The sequence below is a fragment of the Ochotona princeps genome, chromosome 3, assembly GCF_030435755.1.
Source record: "Ochotona princeps isolate mOchPri1 chromosome 3, mOchPri1.hap1, whole genome shotgun sequence".
NCBI lineage: Eukaryota > Metazoa > Chordata > Mammalia > Lagomorpha > Ochotonidae > Ochotona > Ochotona princeps.
The window spans coordinates 2830775-2840760 of NC_080834.1; the positions used below are offsets into that span (position 1 = coordinate 2830775).

At 42.3% G+C, this 9986-nt stretch overlaps 1 long non-coding RNA gene and 1 pseudogene across 1 annotated transcript; both read left to right on the top strand.

Annotated features, from left to right (window-relative positions):
• Positions 1–5009: 5009 nt before the first annotated feature.
• On the top strand, positions 5010–5830 carry LOC101520482 (hypoxanthine-guanine phosphoribosyltransferase-like; annotated as a pseudogene).
• Positions 5831–5978: 148 nt separating this feature from the next.
• LOC131479777 (uncharacterized) lies at positions 5979–6681 on the top strand. Its single transcript, XR_009245092.1, has 2 exons — positions 5979–6188; positions 6539–6681. It is a non-coding gene; the product is annotated as an uncharacterized LOC131479777 (long non-coding RNA).
• Positions 6682–9986: the final 3305 nt, after the last annotated feature.

Genomic DNA, 9986 nt, shown 5'->3' on the forward strand with positions numbered 1-9986 from the left:
TTTGATTCAACCAGGAGCAGAGACAGAGCAGCAGATCTCAAATGGGCAGTGCGAGAACAGAGTGGATTTCACAGTCCAGCCAGCCCCTAGAGCTGAATTGGGCGCCATTTTGCGTAAGGAGGAAAGGGCGAGGGAGAGGACTGAGCATGCGCTGAGCTGGGAGTGAGCTCATTTCTGTCTGGGTGAACTGCAACGACGTGGCATTCTACAGGTTCCACTCAGGGCAGGTCTGGGATAGCCCTTGGATCTGACGGCCAGCAAATCAAGAATCTCAGTGGTTGTACAGCAGGCGCCATTTTGGGCACTGTGGCAATAGCTTTGGGACTGCAGGGACAACAGTGAACTGCGCATGTGCTGATCTCGCGAAAACTTGCTGAGGTCCGAGATTGCACTGGTCCCACAGGAAAATAATACTGACTGTGTCATCATACCACCAAAATAGGTCCATGTGGCACCCAGACCTAATGTCCAACAGGTTCCGACAAGATCAGCACCACCAACAACCTAATTATATAGGACACCTGGTGTCTCTCTAATCCTGGGACTTGCTCCAACCAGAAGTGGGAGAAAGGTTGCAGAGACAACGGTGCAGCCTCACCATGGTATCACAGGAGGTGGTGAGTGGTGAGCCAAGAGCTGGGGCTGTGGAGACCACAGTGGAAATCTGACATAAGAACCCAGAGATGGAACTTGCTGGAGGTTGTGGCACAAGTGGCTGCAAGAAAAGTTGTATACCGGCGGCTTGACCCCGGGCAGCCATGCGGCCCGGGTACTCGGGTCCCCGCCATGATTCCAGCCTAACACGGCCAAGTTTTCCACCACATACGTACGTACATGGGGTGAGAGGCTCTCAGGCGGCCAGTGCGCTATTTGGCGCCAGGCTGTGCCTGCTGGCCACCTGGCCAGGAAGTTCTGGAATTTGGTTTCTTTGATATGCTGCATGAGACGCTCCATGCTGAACCCACAGTACTCTGAGAATGTGTATTAGTCCTTAAAATTTTCAATGGCATTTAATCTTCCTCTGAAGAACCTGTAGTCTTTTTATAGTGCCGATTGCCAACATCAGTTCACTCAAAAGCAAAATTCCGGGCTTGTCTAACAGGATACCCCACTACCTGATAGGATGAGGGATCAGCCGAGGGGTCACAGAAGGCAGGACTATGACATTGACTGGCATTCGAGAACCATACTCGGGGCTAGAATGTGTGAGGCCTGCGTGGACCAATTCCCTGGAAACTCTGACCCCATTGGATGGTTTAGAAGGACCGGCGGAATCTATGCAGGAGGCATGACAGTCTATGGGGCGCGCTGGGCTGACCCAGAGCAACCTCTGGCATACTTAACACTGGCTGGCAACAGGCCTGGTTGGGGAGCGTGGGGTAGGCCTTGGCTGCGTGGAGCCTACCACCATGGGGCGCAGGAACTGGAAGGGGGCTGAATTCTGGTCGGGTCACAGTTGTAATACCTTGGCACAAATATCGATTCGGACTTGATGCACCATGCCGGATTAGACCGCAGCACAGTTTGGTGCTCCAGAGGACCAGGATAGATGTGGGACGGCTCGGCTAGGCCTCAACCCCAACTGAGCCTTGTATGAGATATACGTGGGTATGGACGAGCCGTGGCTGGGCTGAAACTCTCAACAGCAGGAACCAGAATGGATTGAATAGCGGAGCTGGCCGAAGGACCTGCTGGTATGTGTGAAACCCGACACCAGGAAGGAGTCGGAGGGAGGAATCTGAACAGTTCCTCTGAGAGGACACTGACCCTACAAATAAACGCAGGAAGCATGGAGGTAAACAACCCAGAAGAGGCTTTGGAATGTGACCCACTGGCATACACTTGGCTCGGGTTGGGGCAGAGCAGGCTGAGTCAGTTCACGTCATCCACTGGCAAGCCCAAGCGCTGAAACTGTGTGGGGGCCTGGCCGGGTTTTGTTGCGATAAAAAAAAAAAAAAAAAAAAAGTACAAAACACAAAATGCCAAGGTGAAATGGCCTGTGCTAGCAGGGAATGCAACACCCGACCAGCACTCCTCCCACTGGTTTAGGTGAGGGACGAGAGTGTGATGGGCAGAGCCGGGGAGAGCTGCAATACTCATTGGTTCCAATGGAGGTCGGGGCTCAGAATAGAACCAACCCAGGAGGTAAAACCACCAGCTGATCGGAGTGATGGACAGTGGCGGGCACTGTGCTTACTAGTAGTACATGTAGGAGCCTGGACTGGGAATGCCTCAAAGTTTTTTAGGGGATTCCCCTGAACAAAATGGAGGAATCAAAGCATTAACCAAGAAAAGATGGAAGATGGAGTAGATCAATCAACCACCTCAGCTATATGCTTCCAGCGGAAAACTGGACAAGGGGAAACTCTAAGATGGACTATGTCAATCAGTGGACTCTGCACCAGCCTCATCATACCTGGACTGTTGCTGATGATATGTTGGAGCTTCTAATTGATCGAGGTGACGCTCTGCTGGCTCTGCCTTCAAACCTGAGAGGGCCTCCCTAAGAAGCCATTGAACTTGAACTGGACAAGTGGGATGCTGGACTCTGTATGGTGTGAACTTTTAATTAGGGAATCTCAACAGAACTTGAGCTGTGGTTATACATCAAGGTGAAGGAATTCACCATGGGGGGAAGGGTTTGGGGTGAAGGGGGTGGGGGGAATCCCAGTACCTATGAAATTGTGTCATGTAATACAATGTAATTAGTGAATAAATGAATATATATATATTAAAAAAAAAGAAATAGGTTGCATATTTGAGAAACCAAAGGCTAGTATTTAATCACCAGTAGAATTCAATGCCACATTTTATTATGCATGATTCTTTTGGCTTTCATGTTGAAAAAGAAAATACAAGCTTTGTGCTATTCTGTGATAAAAAAAAAAAGAGAGAGAGAGAAAAGTTGTGTACCAACCGCAATAAGTAAAATCGCATTGTAGACTTGTGGGTGACACAGCTTAGAAACCTATCCCAAGGAGAAGACTCTACTAATCAGAAGTACAATGATCAAGAGCAAAAGAAGAGACAAAGGCACAATGAATATTGCCGAAAACTCTCCTGCAAAGGAGCAAAACCCTATGCCAATCTCAGAGTTAACTGAGGAAGACACCGAGAAAAGGGGGCATACAGAACCCATAAGACTCACTTTAAAGCTTCTGATCAACAATGAGAAGCTCATGCAAGAGTTCAAAGAATTTAAGGAAGCAATAAAGCAAATCAAGGCTTGTATATCAGAAATCAAGAACACAGTAGAGCAAATTAAATGTACAGTGGAGAGTCTCCAAAATAGAATGAAGCAAGCAGAAGAAAGAATCTCAGAATTGGAAGGTATTTCCTGTCACCAGCAGGAAGCACACAAAAAGCTGGAAGCAGAGCTGGATCAGGCCAAAAAAAGTATTGAAGAATTGAAAGACACTATTAAAGGCCAAATGTAAGAGTTATGTTAACCACAGAAGGTGCAGAAAGAGAAGCTGAGTTTGCAAATATATTTAATGAAACAATAAAGGAAAATTTCCATAATCTAGAGAAAGAATTGGGAAACAACATCCAGGTGGGGCACAGAGCTCCCAACAGTCTTGATCAAAAGCAATCTTCACCACGACATATGATCATCAAGCTCTCTTCAATCGAACATAAGGAAAAGATCGTTAAATGTGCAGGTGAAAAAAATCAATTGACATATAAAGGAAAGCCAATTAAGCTCACAGGAGATCTCTCACAGGAAATTCTACAGGCAAGAAGAGAATGGAGTGACATATTCCAGATTCTAAAAGAAAAAATTGTCGACCTAGGATAACATACCCAGCAAAGCTTTCTTTTGTCTTTGAAAATGAAATAAAATTCTTCCACAGTCAAGAAAAGCTAAAAGAATTTGCCTCTTCCAAACCTGCCCTACAAATGATACTTCAAGATGTTCTCATGACAGAGAAGAGGAGTAGCACCTACCAAAACCAAAGGCAAAAGGGAAGAACATCCCAGTAAAATGACAGCAGAAGACTAAACCAATGAACAACCCATTCCTAAAATGACAAGACCAACGTAACACCCATGTATATTAAACTCTGAATGTAAATGGCTTAAGCTCAATCAAACATCACAGAGTAGTACACTTGATTAAAAAACAAAACCCATCTGCTTATTGTCTGGAGGAGACACACTTCAACAAAGATTAGCGGAAACTATATCACAGGGGTTTTGTTATTCTCTGTTAGTTTCATCTCTTCAAAACGCTTCCTTCTGATTAAATCATTCAATGACTCGTATATCATACGGTAGCATCATTTTCTTCAAGAAGGTTCTTGATTTTCATTTCTTCAGCTACACATTAGTCATTTAATAGCATGTTATTTAACTTCTTGGTGTTGTAAATTTCTTTTTTCTTCCTGCCGTTGCTTTTGTTTTGTGGCTCTTCATTTAAGGGGGATGTATAGTGGCTGTGTAATGGAGACTATCATATCTAGTAACATGTCATTCAACTTCAGGCATTGTAAATTTCTATTTGTTGATTTTGTATCATGACTTTTCATTTAAGCGGATGTACAGTAGTTGTGTAATGGAGACTGTCGTATCTAGTAATATGTCATTTAACTTCATGGCATTGTAAATTTCCTCTTTTCTTTCTATTGTTGATTTTGAAACATGACTTTTCATTTAAGGGGATGTACAGTAGCTGTGAAATGGAGATTAACATTCAGATGTGAGGATGTAGTGTGGTATGTATTTCTGCTTCCAGATAAAGATGGACTTACAATGAAACTGTTTGCTATATCTTGACAATAGGATTCTGGACTCTCTGCCATTGTCCAGGCCCGCAATAATGGACATATGACTGAGTGTGAAGAACTATATGTTAGTAATGATATAGAGGAACTGGGGGGGGGGGAGGGAACTGGGGAGAGGATAAGGGAATATGAAACTGTACTATAAAATAATAAGAATAATAATAAAACATATAAAAATAAATAAATAAAAACAATTACATAAAAAAAGAGTATTTGGGGCTCTTTCTCCTCTCACCGCCTCCAGTCAGCATACTCGCCAGCTGGCCCGGTGATGGCGACTTGCAGTCCCAGCGTGGTGATTAGTGATGATGAACCAGGTTATGACCTAGATTTATTTTGTATACCTAGTCATTATGCCGAAGATTTGGAAAGGGTGTTCATTCCTCATGGACTAGTTATGGACAGGACTGAAAGGCTTGCTCGAGATGTAATGAAAGAGATGGGAGGTCATCACATTGTTGCTCTCTTTATACTGAAGAGGGGATCTAAATTCTTTGCCGACCTGCTGGATTACATTAAAGCACTGAATAGAAATAGAGATAGATCCATTTCTATGACTGTAGATTTTATCAAACTGAAGAGCTACTATAATGACCAGTCAACAGGGGACATAAAAGTGATTGGTGGAGACAATCTCTCAACATTAACCGGAAAGAATGTCTTGATTGTTGGAGATATAATTGACACTGGCAAAACAATGCAGACCTTGCTTTCCTTGGTCAAGCAGTATAATCCAAAAAATGGTCAAGGTTGCAAACCTGCTGGCAAAAAAAAAAAAACCTCAAAGTGTTGGATACAGGCCAGACTTTGTCAGATTTGAAATTCCAGACAAGTTTGTTGTAGGATATGCCTTTGACTATAATGATTACTTCAGAGATTTGAGTCATGTTTGTGTCATTAGTGAAACTGGAAAAACAAAATACAAAGGGTAAAGATGAAAGTTTAAGCTGAATTTGGAAAACATCAGGAGTCTCATTGATGTCACCAGTAAAATTATCAAATGTTCTGGTTCTGTGGTCATTTGCTTAAATACAGCTTTTTGCATGTACCTTATGAAACTTTTTAACTGTTTTGTATTTTAGAAATGTCATTTGCTGCATTCCTAAACTCTTTGTTTGCACCACGAGCCTGCAGACTATCAGTTTCCTCTGGAAGGATTGTTAAACAAATGTTAAATTTGTGAATGAAAAAAAAATTATCTTAAATCACACCTCTGTGAGATGAAAATATTGAAGTTGTATCTGTAAGAAATATTAAAAGAGAAGATATATTAGTTTTTTAATTGGTATTTTAATTTTTGAATATTCAGGAAAGAACAGAAGTGATTGCATATTGTTAATTATGTCACTGTGTTTAGAAAAGAAAGGCAGTAGTCAGTTTAACATAAAATAGAGCATATAAGAGGTTTTTGTTCTGGGCCTGGCAGCGTGGCCTAGCAGCTAAAGTCCTCGCCTTGAACGCCCCGGGATCCCATATGGACACCGGTTCTAATCCCACCAGTTCCACTTCCCATCCAGCTCCCTGCTTGTGGCCTGGGAAAGCAGTCGAGGACGGCCCAAAGCTTTGGGACCCTGCACCCGCGTGGGAGACCCGGAAGAGGTTCCTGGTTTCCGGCATCGGATCGGCGCGCACCGCCCATTGTGGTTCACTTGGGGAGTGAATCATCAGACGGAAGATCTTCCTCTCTCTCTCCTCCTCCTCTCTGTATATCTGACTGTAATAAAATAAATGAATCTTTAAAAAAAAAAAAAAAGAGGTTTTTGTTCCCTTGAGTAAACCTAGGCCCTGTTACTATTTTATCAGTGTTTCAGTAGCAGTGGCTGTATTTTCCCAGGTGTTCAGATTGTTTCCAGTGAATCTTTGTCAGCAGTTCCTTTTAAATGCAGTTCAATAAATTTTTTTTTAAAAAAGAGTATTTGGGGAGTTCTCTCTCTCTCTCTTTCTCATTGAATGTTCCTCTCCCTCACAAATAAATAAAACATTAAAGAATTAAGAGGTTGGGTCCAGCATGATACTCTAGTGGCTAATATCCTCACTTTGAACATGTTGGTATCCCAAATGGACAGTGGTTTACATCCCGGATGCTCCACTTTCCATCCAAGTCCCTGCTTGTGGCCTAGAAAAGCAGTCCAGGGTGACCCAAAGCCTTGGGACCCTGAGCCTGTGTGGGAGATCTGGAGTAGGTCCCTGGCTCCTGGTTTTGGATTGGCTCAGCTTCAGCTCTTCCAGCCATTTGAGGACTGAACCAGTAGATGGAATATCTTTCTCTGTCTCTCTTCTTCATCAATCTGATCTGCCTTTCCAATAAAAAAAAATTAAATCTTTTTAAATAAAATGGAAATGATTGCAGTTTTTACAGTCAGCCATTATCCCTTTATTCTAGAGAAGTGGAATATCTATTACCTATTCTATTAAATTCAGACTCAACAAAATTATTCTGTTGAATTCAGTTAAAATGTAACTTTCATTCATACTCTGCAATCTGAAGGCAGGTTAAAGATTTAACCTTGGTTGGCTCTACAGTGGCTTTGATATTATACTCTGTGGAAGACGACAGTCCAAGGCTGTTGCAGTCCTGGCCAGGAATGCAGCAACGCTAATGATCAGTAGTATCTCAGTTGCTTGGTAAATGATAATCATTGAGTTCAGATGTGGGAGTATTTGCAGTTGGAAAACAGAACACCTGCTTTGTAAATGGCTTTATGTGCATAACTGAAAAGAGAATGAAGAAATGCAGCATTTGGACCCAGCGCAGTGGCCTAGCAGCTAAAGTCCTCGCCTTGAACATGCCGGGATTCCATATGGGCACCTGTTCTAATCCTAGTGGTTCCTCTTCCCATCCAGCTCCCTGCTTGTAGCCTGGGAAAGCAGTTGAAGATGGCCCAATGCTTTGGGACCCTTGCATCCACATGGGAGACCTGGAGGAAGTTTCTGGTTCCTGGCTTCAGATCAGCACAGCACCGGCCATTGCAGTCACTTGGGGAGTGAATCATCAGATGGCAGATCTTCCTCTCTGTCTCTCCTCCTCTCTGTATATCTGACTTTGCTATAAAAAATAAAATAAAAAAATCTAAAAAAAGAAAACAAAGAAATGCAGTATTCATTAAACAGCATTAAAAAGAATTAATTTGTAGCTCAAGAATTATTTTTCTCCCAGATATAGTAGTGTGTATCATGAATAGCCTTAAGGCTTCCAACTCTCTTTTTTTTTTTTTTTTTAAGATTTAATTATTTGACCCTGCAAGAGAGCCTAGTATCAAATCCTCACCTTGCATCCTTGCATCCCCTAGGATCTCACATGGTCACTGGTTTGTGTCCCAGTTACTCCATTTCCCATCCAGCTCCCAGCTTGTGCCCCAAAGCCTTGGAATCCTGCACCAGCTGGGAGACTCGGAAGAAGCTCCTGCTGACTTCAGATCATTTCAGCTCCAGCTGATGTGGCCACGTGGGGAGTTAACCAGCAGACAGAAAATTTTTCTGTTTGACTCTGCTTCTCTCTTTAAATCTGCCTTTCCGCTTAGAAACAGACAGGAAACAGTCAGCGGGGATGTACTTATAACTCACTGAGTGGGACACAAAGATTAGTCACTCCTCACTGGGATATTAAAGATTTCTCTGCACACCCCTCCTAAAACTGTTCGCCGAAACTGTTGACTTATGTCTTGTTAGAGTTATAGAATTAGTTATAGAATTACCCAAAAAACAGCCAGGTACAGCAAAATCATGTTTCAACGCTATGAACTGCTGAATACTAAAATTAAAATAGACATGAGACAGCTGAATACTAATACTATAGCCATTTTAAGATGTATAGCACCCGGTGTATACAAACTAATAATTGAAATGTCATTATAGAAGTCACAGGATGTGGTTCAGAACTTGCAATTCTTTTTTTTCTCTCTCTTTTAACATATTGGTTACTCAGTACCATGTTAGCTAATTCCATAACATTATAAATTGTTACTGATGTAATGTCGGGACTTTTAATTGATTGGGATGATACTCTGTCAGCTCTACCTTCAGACCAGACATGGTCTCCCCAAGAAACCGTTGAATTTATCTGGACAATAGGATGCTGGACTTTATGCTTGGTAGATGCTTGCAATGAAAGAATCTCAACTGAATTTGAACTGTGGTAATGCAACAAGGTAGAGGAATCCACCATGGGGGGGAGGAGAGGTGGGGGTGGGAATTCCAGTGCCCTCAAAACTGTGACACATAATACAATCAATAAAAAAAAGAAAAAAAATCTGCCTTTCCAATAAAAATAATGAAATTATTTTTGAAAACCCCTCAAAAAATAATGATCTAATTATTTTTATTGGAAAGGTAGATTTTATAGAGAGAGAAAAAAAGGAAACAAAGAGAGAGATCTTCCATCTGCTGGTTCACTCCCCAAATGGCCAAAACATCAAGCGCTGAGCTGAGCCAAAACTGGGGCCCAGAAGCCTCTTGTGGACCATAAGTGGAGCAGCTGAGACATGAACCAGGGCCATAGAGCAGAGGATCCACTTGCTGCTCACTGTACTAGCCCCAAGGCTTCCAATTCTTAAACTGAAATCCTTCAATGCTATTTTCATGGAACACTACAGTCAGGTGGTAGGTTTGAGTTGGGGGTGGGGGAGAGGAAGACCTCAAGACAGAATTCACTTCCACTTTAGCCCTAATGGCCTCGTGTTAAATGCTAAAAGCAATGGGTAACATCACTGATTGTGCAACTAATGTTCTGATTGTTAATGTTCTTATAACTTGCAAGTTAGCAAGTTAATTTCTAATTCTAATTCTAATGCTTTCATGAAATGCTCCACCTGAACAGGAAGCTGACAACCTATCACTTGAGAGACCAAGTGTGCAGGGAGAGAAAAGGATCCCTGAAGATACAGAGACAACACAGATAACAAAAGGAAAAAAATTGGCAGGAACATCTCAGCCAAACAGAAGATGAAACACACACGCAATCCTATGGAAAATAAACAACTAGAATATGAAACAAAGCAAACTCTCAAACGAAAGGTGAGAAGAGAAAGTCTTCAAAAAGTAGAAAACTGGTGAGGAAATACAAGAGATGGGAAATCAGCCCAAGAACACCAATGTCTACATAATCGTTTCAGAGAGGGAGAACCAAGGAAAGCAAAGAAAGTGAACTATCAAAGGAATGCAAGACAAGCTTCAAAAATTTCCTAAAACATGCCTACCACGAAA